The 16,734-nt window shown below is 34.1% G+C and overlaps 1 non-coding gene across 1 annotated transcript; it reads right to left on the bottom strand.

Moving 5' to 3' along the window:
• Window positions 1–16,112: 16,112 nt before the first annotated feature.
• On the bottom strand, window positions 16,113–16,219 carry LOC143648951 (U6 spliceosomal RNA). The gene has a single exon (XR_013158848.1). It is a non-coding gene; the product is annotated as a U6 spliceosomal RNA (small nuclear RNA).
• Between the last annotated feature and the right edge of the window lie 515 nt (window positions 16,220–16,734).

Genomic DNA, 16,734 nt, shown 5'->3' with positions numbered 1-16,734 from the left:
CTTTGAGGAGAGATAATTTATCTTGCAGAATATCAGCTTCTGTCTACTTTGAAGGTACATGTGTAATTGTAAATCCCTTTGGAGACCGTAAACTCACAATTTCATCAAGAGAATATTATTCTGCCAGAACTTCAGAAATTTATGTGCTGCTTTCTCTCACACTTTGACATGTGAAGGATCAGCTATTTTCTAGCCCAACCATGTGGAAATTAGACATTTCAAAAGAGAGTGAGATTCTTTGCTGGGAGTCAAATCTCTTGGGTTGTATGTACCATGGTGTATAATACATTCCATTAAAGACAGAATATTTACTATACAGGATTTCATTCTTCATTTTCAAATTTGGCACAGTTGAAAAAACAAGGATTATAAATAAACAAGTAAATGATAACATAAAACTGCAGGGAAAATTAGGTTTTCATTAAACAATTAGCCATGTGCTCAATGCATTTTTTTATTCAATGTCTTGAGATTTTCACTTATAAATGATTTTTATATAATCTTTGAAATGTACACTTTCGAAAAAGCAATATTGCATTATTTATGCTTCTGTAAAAGTATAAGAAATTATTAGTTTTCTGTTACTTTTATATGATAATGTTTTCTTTCGTGCATTCGATAATTAAATTGGTTAATATTTTATCTCTTTCATTTTAATATTCATGCACTGGTCACCTATATCCAAGGACATTTTATTTACCAGGTTTTAAATGCAAATATGCAAAACTCTGTCTGTCATTTAATAGTTAGGGAATTGTTTGAGATTCATTACTTCATACACATGGCTGTTTAACATGGACGTGGAGAAAGTGTAGCATATTTATGAATCTGAAAAGTTTCAATAAATAATTTGAAACTTAAACCTATTTATGAAATTGAAAAATTTAAAGACACCTTAAAACATACATTGAACTTTGAATATGTACGCTGACATTTTGCATTAATTTAAATAATTATTTAGAGTCTTTCTCCAGAGAAACAGAACCAATCAACTGTATATATATATATTTACATATGAATATGTAAATATAATATGTTTTATTATAAAAATCAGCTCACATGACCGTGGGGATTACAGGTCACAAGTTGGAAACTCAGATAAAAGTGATCACCCTGAAGTCATCTGGCAAAAGTAAATTTCAAAATTCCTTTTTCTCACAGCTCAAATCTTTGGTTCTCTCTTTAAACGTCTCCAACTGATTGGATGAAAAGACTCTTTTCATTGCTGAGAGCAATCTCCTGTGTTGATTTTTAGATGTAAACACTCAGATGAAATCAAGTACCCTCACAGTAATAATCAGGCCAGTGTTTGCTTGACCAAATTACTGGTCACCATAACCTAGCCAAGTTGGCACATTAAATTGCCATTACGGTTCACCCCTTGCCAACTTGGCACTGATAACACGTCTCCTTAAAGCATGCTTACTCTAAGCAAAGACAATAATATAGTCATACTTTTGTCTAACATAATTCACCTGTCCTGTGTACTGCTGGAAATGCACTAACCTCTTCCCCAGAAGAAGAGGCAATTCCTTGGGTGATAATCACTCTTATTCTTGATATCTTTTAACTTATATATTATGGCATAAAGTTTATATAGCTTATGCTATATAAGGCAACAAAAGAGGAAAGAAAACAAAGATATTTGCTTTATGTATACATGCAAACATTCAAAATAAGGAAGAAACACTCAGAAACATTACAGTCCTCATTTCTGCAACTAGTCACGTGGACATAGATAATATTTATAATTATCTTCTTCTGCTACTCATTCCATATCCCCTTAATCCTAAGTAAACACCTCAGTTAAAAAAAAAATTGTTGTTTGGGATGACCCAAATCTCATTCCTGAAGATTCTAGGCCATTGATAGTCCTGTCTGGATTGAGTTATGGTAGTTTTCCATGGTAATAATATGCCTAAGAGATATTCTGCCATTCCTAGCTAACTTTTCATTACCTCCATTGTATAATTGCAGTCCTATTTTCCCTTGATAATTCCCTTCTTTGCTGTTAATTCAGGCATACAAGGGGTCCAAGGGATCCAGTGGCATCTTAACTTCCAGTTCAATGGAATCATTGTTATGTCTGCCTGTCGAAGTACTCTTCTTTTGTAGCTAAGACCTGTAGACTAGCAGAACTTAAGGTCATGGGGACAGGAAGCAAAAATTTATCTAATGGCCACAACAGATAATAGTGAGTGGTGTTATTACCATTTCCACTTCTTGTTTCTGGAACACATTGATCATGACACCATAGAATGAATGCTGCTTTAGAGCACACAAAGCCTCCTTGTCCTTCAAGGTATTGCCAACCAGTAGGTGTTATAACTGAGTCTTTGAAAGGACATTCCATCATTCTAACAATGCACCTTCTTCAAGATGATGGGGGATGTGGCAAGACCAGTGAATTCCGTGAATATGTGCCCATTCCCACACTTCATTTGCTGTCTAGTGCATTTTCTGATCAGAGGCAATGCTGTGTAGAATACTGTAATGTTACATAAGACATTCTGTAAGTCCATGGATGTTAATTTTGGCAGAAGCATTGTGTGTAAAAGGAAGGAAACTCTATATCCAGAGTGTGTGTTTTATCTAATAATAACAAAATTCTGCCCCATCCATGATGAAAGTGGTCCAATATGATCATCTTGTCATTGGGTCACAAACAGATCACCTCAAGGGATGGTGCCATATCAGGGATGGAGTGTGGCATTAGGTTGCTGGCAGGTTGGAAACTCAGTTGTAGCTTAATCAAGTTGGCTTTCGTAAGTGCAAGTTGCTAAGCCCATACATAAAGTTCACTCCTACCTTAACTATATAATTATAGTGGCCACCTCTACTTTAACTATATAAATAAAGCTACCACCATGGCCACCTTAACTATGGAAGTTTTAAGAAATCTTTTTTTTTTCCTTTTTGCATGGGCAGGCATGGGGAATCGAACCCAGGTCTCCAGCATGACAGGTGAGAACTCTACCTGCTGAGCCACTGTGGCCCACCCTTAAGAGAGTTATTATAAGAATTGACTTACATGTCTGTGGTGATTAGGTGGTCTGAATCTTTTAGAGCTTGCTACAGTTTGGAAACTGATGAAGGTTGTTCTAGTTTGCTAGCTGCCGGAATGCAAAATACCAGAAATGGAATGGCTTTTTAAAAGGGGAATTTAATAAGTTGCTAGTTAACAGTTCTAAGGCTGAGAAAATGTCCCAATTACAACTCTATAGAAATGTCCAGTCAAAGGCATCCAGGGAAGGATACCTTGGTTCAAGAAGGCCGATGAAGTTCAGGGTTTCTCTCTCAAGTGAGAAGGCACATGTGAACACAGTCAGTTTCTCTCTCATCTGGAAGGGCACATGGGGAGCAAAGAGTCATCTGCTATCTTTCTCTCCTGGCTTCTTGTGTCATGAAGCTCCCAGGGAGGCATTTTCCTTCTTATCTCCAAAGGTCACTGGCTTGTGGGCTCTCTGTTCCTCATGGCTATGTTGTTCTTCTCTGCTCTCTCTGAATCTCCCATTCTCCAAAATGTTTCCTCTTTTATAGGACTCTACTAAACCAGTCAAGACCCACCCAAATGGGTGGAGACATATCTCCCCTAATCCAGTTTAACAACCACTCTTGGTTTGGTTACATCTCCAGGGAGATGATCTGATTACATACAGTATTGATTAGGGATTTTTCTGCCTTTACGAAATGGGATTTTGATTAAAACATGGCTTTTCTAGGGTCCATACATCCTTTCAAACCAGCACAAAGGTGATACTGAATTTCCCATGAGAAGTGGGTTCACTGAAGTACAACTAGAAATTCTTTCTGACTGCTAGCTAGCTTAAGTCCTCCAACAGATAGCATGAGGAGAATTTTCTCACTGCTGAAGAAATTTCCTATGTTGACTGCAGATATAGTCAGCCATAGATGCAAACAACTGCCTAATGATGGAAATTCACATATAGCATGCATTCATAGTAATAATCAGACCATTATTTGCTGGACCAAAAAATGGGCACAATAACTTAGTCAAATTGACATATGAAATTAGCTGTTACAATATTTTCTTCAAGTTGTGAAATGTTCTCCAGTTTAGAGACAAAGAACCTGGAGTTTTAGTTGTTTTAAGAAAGTTTATGCAAAAGAATGCAATTTATTGGAAAACTATTATTATTTGCTTAGACACAAAGTAAAAATGAAAAAAAACTGTGCTGAGGAGAAATTGTCAAAAGTATGTAAGATCTCCATTTTTTTGGTAGAAATAAATATGCTAAATGAAAGTCTTCCTAATATCCCTGATTTTAATCAATTAATAATAGCTGCTTTATTTTATAAACAGCAACCCGAGAATGTGTTCATCAACTCTGCAGGTTCCACTGAATTGAGTACTAACATTTGATAGAAACTATGAAGAAAACAAAATGAAGTGGAAAGTGAGACTTTGCTATTCAGAAATGTAAGACTTAATTGAGGACCATCTATCACATTTCTTGCCATTGTAAATAAAGGCGAAGTGTGGGAAATATTATGAGATACAATATACGGAAAAATACATGACTGAAAAATGGGTAAGTAAGTTTATTTTTGTGGTCCTGTTACTTTGACTTTGAGAACATTAATAGTTACCCCCACATCATTAACTAAAATTAGACCTGAAAGCCACCGACAGTTCTAAGATTGTCTTTTATAAGTTTATAAGCCTTTCTTTCATATTCCACATGGTGTATTTGCATTAAAATGTATTATAGTCTCCTTGATCCAATATTAATTTAAATAAATCAACTACATTTTTAATTTCATACGACTCAAGATTAGTATTAAAAATCCAACTCTAACATATATTTTGCCTCTGATTTTAAATAAGTTTAGAAATATCTTTCTAAATAGTAGATTTTCTCTGATACTGAGGAATAATTTGTGATACACATTGACAGAACATGGGTTTTATATTTCTAGAAATATTTCTTGCAAAAAAGATGAAGAAATAACAATATCTGAGAGATATGAAAAGACAGAGCTTTTAAGCTCCAAACAGCACTAATAGACACTGGAAAACCAAGAGGGAAGAAAATGATGTTCTATCATTGAAAATACTATTTTGTTTTAATTACCATATTATTAATGTTTTTGACTTCTGATATATCTACATGGTACAAAACTTTCCACCTTTTCTTTAGGCTTTGATATTTCAATTATTGCTAGAAGCAATATCCTTGCTCCATGTAAAATTCTGTGATTTTCTAAATACATTTAATCTCTTTACACTAATAACATACATACAAAGATATCCAATGTTTCAAGAACTACTATCAGACCTCTATGTGACATTTTGAGTGAGTGGTACATAATCTTCAAATTTAAAAATTTAGAAAATTATACAAAAAAATTTCATGATTATGTGTGAAGAGGCAAAAACAGAATTGAGGTATGTGTAGCTTGCAAGCTGTCAGAATGTGATATACCAGAACTGGAATGGCTTTTTTTTTTTTCTTTTTTTGCATGGGCAGGCACGAGGAATCAAACCTGGGTCTCTGGAATGGCAGGCAAGAATTCTGCCACTGAGCCTCTGTCACACCACCCTGGGACAGCTTTAAAAATGGGAGTTTAATAAGATACACTTTTACAGTTCTAACCCATAAAAATGTCCAAACTAAGGCATTCAGGGAAAGATATCTTAATTCAAGGAAGGTGGATGGGTTAGGAACACCTCTGACAGTTGGATAGTCATGTGGCTGACATCTGCTGGTCCCTTGCTCCTGCAATCCCTGTTTTTGGCTGCTGTTCCTGTGGGGGTTTCTCCAGGACTAACTCATATCTCTTGGCTTCCCCTGGCTCTCTCCAGATTCTGGCTTGTTCAACATCTTGTGCACTATCTGCTGGGCTCCAAGTATCTCCAAACATCCATGTTTCTCTTCTCTCGATGTTGGCATCTGTCTCAGCTCTGCTCTGAAGTTTCTATCAGCTATATCATTTCTGTTGTTTCTCACTCTCTTCAAAACATTTCATCCTTTAAAGGATTCCAATAAACTAATCACGACTCACCTGGAAAGGGTGGAGTCACATCTCCATCTAATCAAAGATCCAATCCAATTAAAAGTTTCTGCCCTACAATATTGGATAAGGATTAAAGAAGCACCTACCTGCAACATTGAATCAGATTAAAACATGGCTTTTCTGGGGTACATAACACTTTCAAACCGGCACAAAGTGCATTGATGACTTTTTAAAAGTGTGCATTTTAACATCATTTTATAATTAAAATATTAAATTAAAAGGACATTAATGCAGTGTCAAATTATACTCATAAAAAGACCATGCCCAGATTAAGAGATAGAAAGTTCCCAACATATTCTGTTCATAGAAGAGTTCACCTAGTATGTTGTGGATATTGCTGGTAGCATATTTAATGAGGAAATTAATCATTAGATAGCATTCCCAGCAGGTAAAGAAGATGACAAAATAACAGAGGAGCGATTAAAGAACATGGAAATGTTTAGTTCAAGAAACGGAAAGTTTATTTGGTGTATCACAATTATATTAACATGTGTATATGTCTATCAAGTGGAAAAATAAGCATACTTATATTGTTTCAGAAAACAGTAAAAAATATAAATGTATGTATGGCATGAGAAACTAGGTTTTAGTCTAATGCATAGAAATTGTCTAAAATAATATTAGAAATTTGACATTCTTAAATAAAATACCAAAAAAATAGACTCTTATGTCAATAAACTCTAATGCACTAATGACCATTTTAAATATTAAAAATGATTCTGGGGACAGGCCACAGTGGCTCAGCAAGCAGAGTTCTTGTCTGCCGTGCTGGAGACCTGGGTTCGATTCCCGGTGCCTACCAATACAAAAAAAAAAAAAAAAAAAAAGATGATTCTGGGCATGGATAATTCTATATGTAATTGCTCTTAATTTCCCCTCCCTGTTTATTTTGGTTTCTTTAAATAAACATTCTTTAAGTGAGTAATTACTCTGTTTTAGTCAAATAGGTTCAAAATTTTCTGCAGTGATGGCAGTGTTCTCTATGCTGCTAAGTCAAATAGCTACCAGCCTTAAATAGCGACTGAGCACTTGAAATGCAGCTAGTACAACTGAGGAACCGAACTTTAAATCCTATTTAAATTTAAATAGCCACTTGTAGTTAGTGGCTGCCATATTGGACAGAAGAGTCCTAGAATCTTGTTATACAGCATTATAAGATGCAATAATTCTAAAGGACTCTTCCCAAAATGTGTAGACTCATATTTAGAAGCTAGATGCATTTAACTAGCCAAAAAGTATTCAGTTATATTTGTTTTTCTCATGCAACAACCTCTTCTTGAACTTGCATGTTGCTGACAAACATGGAACTGAGTATTTAGAATAATTTTGCTAATGCCCTTAAAGGAAAGTAAACACACCAGGACTTATAAACAGAGGTAGGAGTGGAAAAATAAGCAAATAATAAAATCAAAAGTATAAACCAAAAAGATAAAACTGGTAGAGACATTATTGTTTTATAAGAACTACCACTAAAAACTGAAAAGTGATTTTAACTACTAAAATAACTTCCTTGGGGATTCCCCATCTAATAAGCAGTACTATAAACCCTCCAGTTACAACAGTCAAAGCATAGAAGTCCTCTTTGATTTTATTTTTCTGGGCATATATTCAACCCATCAAGTCTTATGTACTGACTCTTTTCCAAGTATATTTAGAATGTGTTTACTTCTGCATTTATACTACTACTACCCAAGGCCAAGACACCTTTTTTCATTTGAAATAAATTAAAGGACCTCCTAGCTAGTCTTGCTGATTAAATTTCTCTGCTCAATTTCTGCCCCACCTCCAAAAATATTTCTTCATAACATAAAACTTGATATGATTAATGATTTATTTAGTTCAAAAGACAATGTAAAAGTGGATTCAGGATTAGTAGGCAGAAAATATTCTGATAAATACAGTAAGAAGTATGTATTAGAGTATGAAACAAACTCTGTTTAGCATTATTTCTCACTACTATCTCATAGAAGTGTATACTAGAAGCTTTGTTTGTTTTTTACATCTCCCAGGGTCACACAACAGGCAGACACCATTTTGATGAAAAATAATTAAATGTCAATATTTAGTTTTGTGATGTTTTTTGTCAAATCATTACTACAGAGTTGTAACAGATTAAAACATAGCATAGTCTCAAAGTCAATAATGTTTATTTTTTAATAGCCAGACACTAGTTAAGACATTGCTCATTTCAATGTGAATTTCTTCCTGATTCTCTGAAGAAAATACTTTTTTTCCTCAGAAAAATGTTACCTGTCGTTCAAACGTGCTTCAGATAAATCATCACTGTTATTTTCTACATGAGGTCATCAGATTCTACAATAATGGAAGAGGCCAAAAGTTTTTGCTGCCATATTTTTTCAGGATAGTTATTTGATAGAAGTTGTTATAACTTGGGTTGATAAATGAATATCAAGAAATATAAATGAAAACTTACAAAGGGATGATTTGCAAAGAGAACGTTGTATAAGACAAGAAACCCAGTTGGTCATAGGTGCCAAACATATACTATTTTTCAGTTTAAAATATAAACTGAAAATCTGAATGTATTATAACAAGTCTGTAATTTTATATCCTAAAATAAATAAATATTGCATTAAAATTTTGATCAAGAATTCAATAAATTGAAAAATATTTTTGGCTAAGTAAATAGCTTGCCATTTTATTATTCCTATAGATTTATTAAATTTTTTGGTCAAGAATCATAAATGTAACCTAAAAAGCCACTTGGATATTTGCTATGTGATAAGAAGACTTTATTTCCATATGTACTGAAGTTACCTATTTGGAAAATTCATCTCAATATCTGGTGGAACTATCTATTCTCCTTCAGCAGCCAGTCCCTCCCCTGCTATAGAATTACCCCAACAGCTTTACATTCATAGCATCACCTGCACAAAGCCTTTAATAAATTAGCTCTCCTTCCAGCCTTATTTATAATCAATATCCTCCTCTTTCACTTCACTTTAGATATACTGAATTTCTGTCAGTTTGTAAAACACATCCAGCTCTTCTCTCACCATCCTATTCTGAAAGGTTCATTCTCCCAGGGTTTCTATTTAAATTATCTCCCACCCAAATGATGTATCAGGGGAACTTTCCCTGACCCTTAAGTTGGGGTTCCTTGCTTAACCAGGCACCCTCAGCATTAAGTATTTAATTATCTGTGCTTTTGGTCTATTTCTTCCCTACTCTGCCCCCCACTAGATTGTGACCTCCTCGAGGATGGAAGATAAATCCATATTTTTCACCTATGAATTCCCAGTTCTTAGCCACTTGCCTGTCACAAAATATTTGAGAAATGAATGAATCAATCATAGTATAGCAGAGATGAAAAAGATCAGTCATTTATAGATGAGAAAATTGATAAAAGAGGTAAGAATGACTTTGGATAGTTGGGAATACAAGCTGAATTATTCACAATTTCTTGCAATGTCTTACAAGGACTAACTCTAAAAAGTCAGAATAAAATTTTCTAAGTATATCTATGTATATCTTTATCCACCAATATCTATTTGTCTTCTTATGCAATAAGTTTCTTTAGACTTCAAGCCTACATTAAGAAAGTCTCTTGTCAATTGATGGCTTTAGGTACCCTGCATTGTTTTACTCAAGCCCCTTATTTTCTATATCTTTCTGCAGCATGATAAAAAGTATTGTTTTAACTACCTGTTATGATTAAGTTCATGTGTCAACTTGGCAGGTGATGGTGCCTAGTTATATAGTCAAGCGAATACTGGCATAACAATTAATGCAAAGACATTCCATGGCTGTGGCTGGTTAGTAAATCAGAAGGCTGGTTTATTAAATCATCAATTAGTTGATTGCATCTATGGCTGATTACATCTATGATCAACTAAGGGAGTGTCTTCCACAATGAGAGGATTCAAGAGTCCAATCAGTTGGATTTAATCCAATCAACTGAATACTTAAGGGAGAGGTGATGATTTCAGCACACAAAGAGAAGAGAGAACTTTCATCTCTGATTTAGTCAGCTACCTCTCCTGGGGAATTCATCAAAGACCTTCATCAGAGTTGCCAGCTCATAGCCTGCCTTACAGAATTTGGACTCATGCATACCCACAGTTGCAAGAGATTTTAATCTCTTTAATAAAATCTCATGTATAGAGATTTCTCCTGTTGGTTCTATTGCCCTAGAGAACCCTGACTAATACATTACCTATTCACTAATACTGGGTATTTGCCTTTGAATTCAAATATTGGCAAATAATTGATGGTTTTATGAAATGTAAAAATTGACTACTAACTTATGCATAATGCTAGAAAAATGCATAAAATGTTTCTATACACTATTCAATGTTTTTGTAGAGACAGAGTGATTTTCACAAGGACAAAGATTTTTTAGCTCAGTTTGTCTTCATCCATTTTTTTCCACTTTGTTGATCAATAATATCTTCATTATCACATAAGAAAGAACATTAAGGTATGACAATAGTGAAAATCTAATCTATCAATGAAAACAATTATTAAACATTCATTAAACATACTTGAGAAAATATAAAACAAGATAAAATGAATTGTAAAGAAAACCTGATATTACTTAAGGATATTAATGGATAGCAAGGTGTTCTTCAGTGTGTATTGAATAATCTGTCACTGAGATAGGGCATTTAACATTTTTCCAGAGATAGACCCATAAATAAAATGTGATTTTTCTAGAGATTAAACAGGTCAAATTGTTCCTGAGAACATAACTTGGTATTACCTTATCTTGAGCCACAATTTTACAACTTTATTTTTTCTGAAGTTTTGTCAACAATTGAAGGTTAGTTCTCTAAAATAAGCTTATAGAACATGTGTACACATTCATATTGCAAAGATGGAAGTGCAAAGTTCTTCAGCTAATAATTTAAGACAAGCAAGAAGAAGGAAATAGCTGTAATGGTTTTGTCATCATAATATTCTCTGTTCCTATTCATTACTTTTTCTGTGACAGCAGCCTTTGTAATGAAATAAATAAATAGAAATTGAACAAGGTTTGAAGTTCCTTTACTTCAATAAAACAGTAGTTCGCATCCCTGTTGAAGGTATGGCTTTTGAAGAAATACTAACAGTTATAAAGTTGATATACATCTGCCTTGTTATTGACCTTATAACTAGATGCCTATATTAGATTGATACAGCATGATTTAAGTTGTTATATCTTTTAGTGGAAAATCCATGAAAATCTGAGAAGAGTTTAAGCCTGAGAGATGTTGACTTGTCTGTCTTTAATTAGTTAAGTTAGGAAACAAACTGGTGACCTAATATTCAAGTGAAAAGAACAACTGCCTATAAAAAACATTAATTTCCCCCTAATAAACCACTGCCATTTTTTTTATTCTGTCACATTCATTCACTCCTTTATCAAGCATTTATTCAGGCCTTGCTTGATGTCAGGCTAAGAAATATAATGGTGAAAAAGATACTTGCAACATCCTCCAATGAGAAAAAGGCAAGTGGTCCTTTGAAGAATCACAGGGCTCCAGGGGAGCATGTAGCAGGAAGATCTAAGGGAGTCTGTGTGGTCAAGAAAATCTTCCCCAGTTTTTCTGAACCTCAGTTTGCTCATGTGAATGTGGAAGAAGTGATTCTTTGAGATAATTATTCCCAAAATCATTTCTGTAATCTTGTTAATTCTTGAAACATGAAAAAAAAAATACTCTCAAGAAGCCTTTCTTTTATCTGTGATATTTGGAAAGATGTAGGATTTGGATATTCCTAGTATGTCTTCAGATTCTAAGCTCTGATTTTCCATTATCATAATTTATTCAATTTATTCTTGCGTCTTGCCTGGACATTTATTAACATACTCTGTAAACACTGGCCTCTATCCTTCTGCTGCTGCTGCTGATCTTTCTCTACCAAACGTTTGTTTAGAATGTGTGTCTCCACGTGGGATGATTTTATTCCCTGGGGGATATTTGATAATATTTGGGGATATTTTTGTTTGCCACTGCAAGGGGTAGAGATGGGTGGTGCTAATAGCATGTAGTGGATAAAGGGCAGTGACGTTGCTAAATGTACTATAATGCACAGGCCAAAGAATTCTCCAGACAAAAATATCAACAGATTCAAGGTTGAGAAAACTTGCTGTAGAACAAATAATCTTCTTTTTTCCTTTTTTCACTTCTTTTGTTCTCACTCTTAAACAAAATACATAGTACTGAGATATTTATTTTCAATATGGTAATTATTCATGGTTATAGATCTTTTCAATTGTGCGACACTAATTTATTTATTGACATATCTACAATGATTAGTGAAACTCCAACCCTTGTAAGGAAGTCAATTAGGCTTTAAAAACCATGCTGGTCCATATACAAGTCCTTAAAATGTTTTCCTCTTAACTGATTTTAAGAAATAAATTTTCTTCGGTTCTCTCTAGTACAGGAGACTTACTTAATATGCCAAGAACAATATAATATAATAGCTACCAACAAGTTAAATGGAAAATAATGAATGAATGAGGTAAGTATGTCCAAAACTGTTTATTAAAATACATGACTATACTGACACTATAAGTACAAATTAGATGGGATATAATCTGCACTTAAAATAACTTCATGCATTTTCCCATGCACAGAATGACATTATCATACTCATTATTATTCTGTAATTGCATGCTTCAATTTCATTGCCTTTATTTATATTAAGGGTCTATAGAGACATGAAATTTATATACTTTCCCATGAATGTTGTTTTCTGACTGTGTAGGTAAATGGAATTTTTTACCAAATTTATAGCATAATGGAAAAACTCTAGTTCCAAGAATATCACATATGCAATAATGCATTTTTTTCTTAATATTCAAATATCCTGGGCTCATTCCCAGTGATATCCATGTACAACTTGTTATTGTTAGATCTGTCAGGAATCATTGCCAGTCTCAGGAATATAATATCTCCATTTTATATTTCTCATTCTACTAGATCATATAGTACCACTAAAATCAGGAATACATGTACACAAGGAAAGATTAAAGAAGGGTTATAAAACAACAATCAAGTAAATATACCAAAACTTCTACTACCTTTAAATTCTCCTGATGTTTTCTCACTGTGTAAAATGTGTAAACCCACTCGGTTTATATACTGAATATAGAAAAGGTCATGGAATACTCCAACAGATATCAAATGTTCAGGGGCATTTTTTAAAATTGTTTTATCCTTAAAATTTAAAAATCAAGACAAATGCTGTCAAAATATTTAGTTACAAATCATATTGGAACTTGAGACATATAAATGTGAAGAATTAACCACCTGAGAAAGAAATATGAAGAGAAACATTCTACCCTGGATGAGAAATTAAATATCACATTTATATAGATTTTTGGCATCTTCTATTGGACCTGCAGAGAATCAGTCTGGCTATTTGCAAAGCTGGTGGAGTGGGTTATTAGAAGTGAGAAGATACAGATGTTCCAATGTCAAATCACTCACATTCTAGGAAACTTTCCTAAGATAAAAAAGAGGAATTAGGGAACAAGAGGAGGAAATCCAATGTGTAAGAAGAGTCATGGACAGTATTTTAAATAGTTGAAGCAGAGGACAGAAAGTCAAGTATCACAGAAAAGAAAAAGATTGCACAGATGGCTTTGGGAGGAAGCAAAGGAGCTAGGCACTGCGAAAGCAAAATAAATTTAGACTAATGCATTGCTTTCTGATCCCATGAAAACATAGAATGCCTCTCAATTTTTGTTGTGGTTGCTTTACACACTCTCTCCCTCTCTCTCTTACTTTCTCTCTCTCTCTCTCTCTCTCTCTTTCTCTCTCTCTCTCTCTCTCTCTCTCTCTCTCTCTCCCTTCCTCCCTCACTCACTCACTCTCCCTCCCTTCCTTTCTCTCTCTCTCTGTCTCTTTGTTGTTGTTTTTTGGTTAATAACAAACACTTCTCCAGAGACTAGCAGTACCTTCCTTTCTTTGTGCCTCCTTCCAGTTTACAATGCCAACACTTTAGAAACACCAAGTTAAAAGTTATTTTTCAGGCTTTGTGAAGATTATATAGGAAAAATTTAAAAACCTAAGAATTAATTATCACAGTTTTTGAGTGTACTACACTCTGCATTGCATTTTATATTAGTCCTGGATGCTAGTGAGGGCTGCAGTATCTTTGGAGAATTTGTTTTCATTTAATCATTTCCTGGTCTTTTCCGACTCTAAAAGCGTAAACAGAGTTCAGAATTCAATCTGCATAGCATGTCTTTCTTTCTTATAGGAGGACAACCAGATTAGTGGCTCGGAATGTTCAAGAAAATTAGCTTGGGAAACCAGAAACCACCAGGTTTACCAAGAAATTCAGGTTCTTCAGAGGTGATATGAAGTCTCCTAGGACACATCCAGCCACACATCACTCTCATTGTGAAACTGGGAAAATGATGGGTTCTCTAAAGGTTATTAATAATAAAGAAAAGGATGAGCTAATGGCCAAATATAATTACTTAAATGTGATATTCAAGAGCAATTTTCTTATTAATAATTACTTCCAAAAAGTTTAGGTATTTGGTGTTAAAATAAATTTAGATTGAAATGCTAGTGATCAATGAAAGGGAGGGGCAAGGGGTATGGTATGTATGAATTTTTTTCTGTTGTCTTTTTATTTCTTTTTCTGAATTAATGCAAATGTTCTAAGAAATGATCTTGGTGATGAATGTGCAACTATGTGATGATATTGTGAATTACTGATTATATATGTAGAATGAAATGATCATAAGTTAAGAATGTGCTTGTTATATTTTTTTAAAAAATTAAAAAAATTAATAAAAAAGAAGCAAACAAAAAAAGGTTAAGTATTTGGATTTTGAAACTTAAAATACAACTTAGAAGATTTTAGAAAAACCATAATTAAGCATCATTCCATTGTTTGAATTTACTACATTGTTCAGCAATAATTTCAAACACCCCTGCTTTGAAAAATGATCTTGAATAGAATTTTAAAACTTCATTCACCCTAAAGCTGACTATTTTATAGAGATGTTTATGCACAGAAAGAAATAAAAATTACATAACTTCTGTATAAATTGTGCTCTAATTTTAATGGACTTTACAGTACATAATAGTCCTGGGGTATTATAACAAAATAGTTAGAAGAAGTCATTTCCAGTGGAAGCCACTTTCTACATCATACTCTAATCAGCTGGCTTCCTTAACCTCAATCAGCCCCAGAGTCCAGTGTTTTCTTTCCAGCTGTCCAAATCTACTTTCTGCCTGTCTGAAGTGTTATTTCTGCTACCGGTTCAGCTAGTGTTGCTTAAGTGACAAGAATACTATTGCCTTTTCCTTGGGCGGAATAAGATTCTTACATTGTCTGTGCAACATTGTTTCTTTCTTCAGATTCCAAAGTTCTGTATATTTTCGAAATAAAGATCATAAATTGTTTAGAGACAATCTGCACAAGATTACAGAGATAATTGCCCATACATAAGCATACGCAGGTTTGCTAGTTATACACATATGGTTACAAATGTGCTGGCAAAATACTTATTAGAAATATACACAAAACTCTGGAAATGTATACCATGTAGCGCTACCATTCTATATTCAAACAAGAAAAATGAACAGTCACTTACAGAATTTCGAAATTTTGTAATTTTGAAACAAAATTCGAAATACAGTTCATTTTCTTTGCAAAGGAGAAAGGCAATTCACTATACTAGGTGAATTCACACCATACTAGGTGAATTCTGATTGTGAGGAAAGCTAGGACAGGGCTGAATTTTTTACATCCTTTGCACTGTCACAAAATAAGCAAAATATTGCTTTTAAGGATTGAAAAAAAAGAGTAGAGTGAACAGAATCGTCTTGAATAACATTTAGAAAGAATTTTACTACTGTCTGACTAGATGACAAATAAAACCAAGCTATTTGTTTTTCTTTTTAAACACTAACTAGGCTGTATATAGAACATTTATTCTTTCAAAAGATAAAAGAATTACTCATAGTTGAAATTACAACTTACAACGTACAACACTCTCTACAACCGTGAAAGGGTTGAATATATATTGGATGCACAGGACTGGCTAATTCTCTTTTCTTACCAAAACAAACAAACAAACAACAACAAAAAAAACCATATATATATATATGGAACACATCACAAATTTGTGTGTCATTCTTGAGCAGAGGCCATGCTAATCTCCTCTGTATCATTCCAATTTTATTAAATGTGCTGCCGAAGCGAGCACTTTGTTTCTTAATGAGACAGGATAGTCAGTCTGTTCAGTCTATTAAAGGACTTCATCCTGAACTGTGACTTACTAATAATCCTAGCCAAATGACTGTCGTTTTCATATTTTCTTGTCCACTGTCTATCTCCCACACTGGAATACAACATCAGTGGGGAGAGGCTTCTTTGTTAACAAGATTTCCCTGTAGTCAGGGCAGGCCACAGTGGCTCAGCAGGTAAGAACGCTTTCCTGCCATGCCAGAGGACCCGGGTTTGATTCCTGGTGCCTGCCCATGTAAAAAAAAAAAAAATCCCTGTAGTCAGACTTATGTTTCTCAAGAGGAGCCATCTTTAGAAGTTCAGAAAAGAGACAGAGACCATGATGTGAGTCATTATGTTTGGATGGGTATGACAGAGAAGGTTCATTAAGGTGCATTTTGAAGGGTAGAGAGGTTTTGAATAAGTCCGGTACTCAGGTGCTAAAAACAACATCCAGTGCCTATACACAGCTACTTCGCAGTCCATGCGCAGCCT

The sequence above is a fragment of the Tamandua tetradactyla genome, chromosome 10 (assembly GCF_023851605.1).
Source record: "Tamandua tetradactyla isolate mTamTet1 chromosome 10, mTamTet1.pri, whole genome shotgun sequence".
Lineage (NCBI taxonomy): Eukaryota > Metazoa > Chordata > Mammalia > Pilosa > Myrmecophagidae > Tamandua > Tamandua tetradactyla.
Note: the sequence above shows the minus strand (reverse complement) of the source record. Positions and strands in the feature narration are given on the sequence as shown.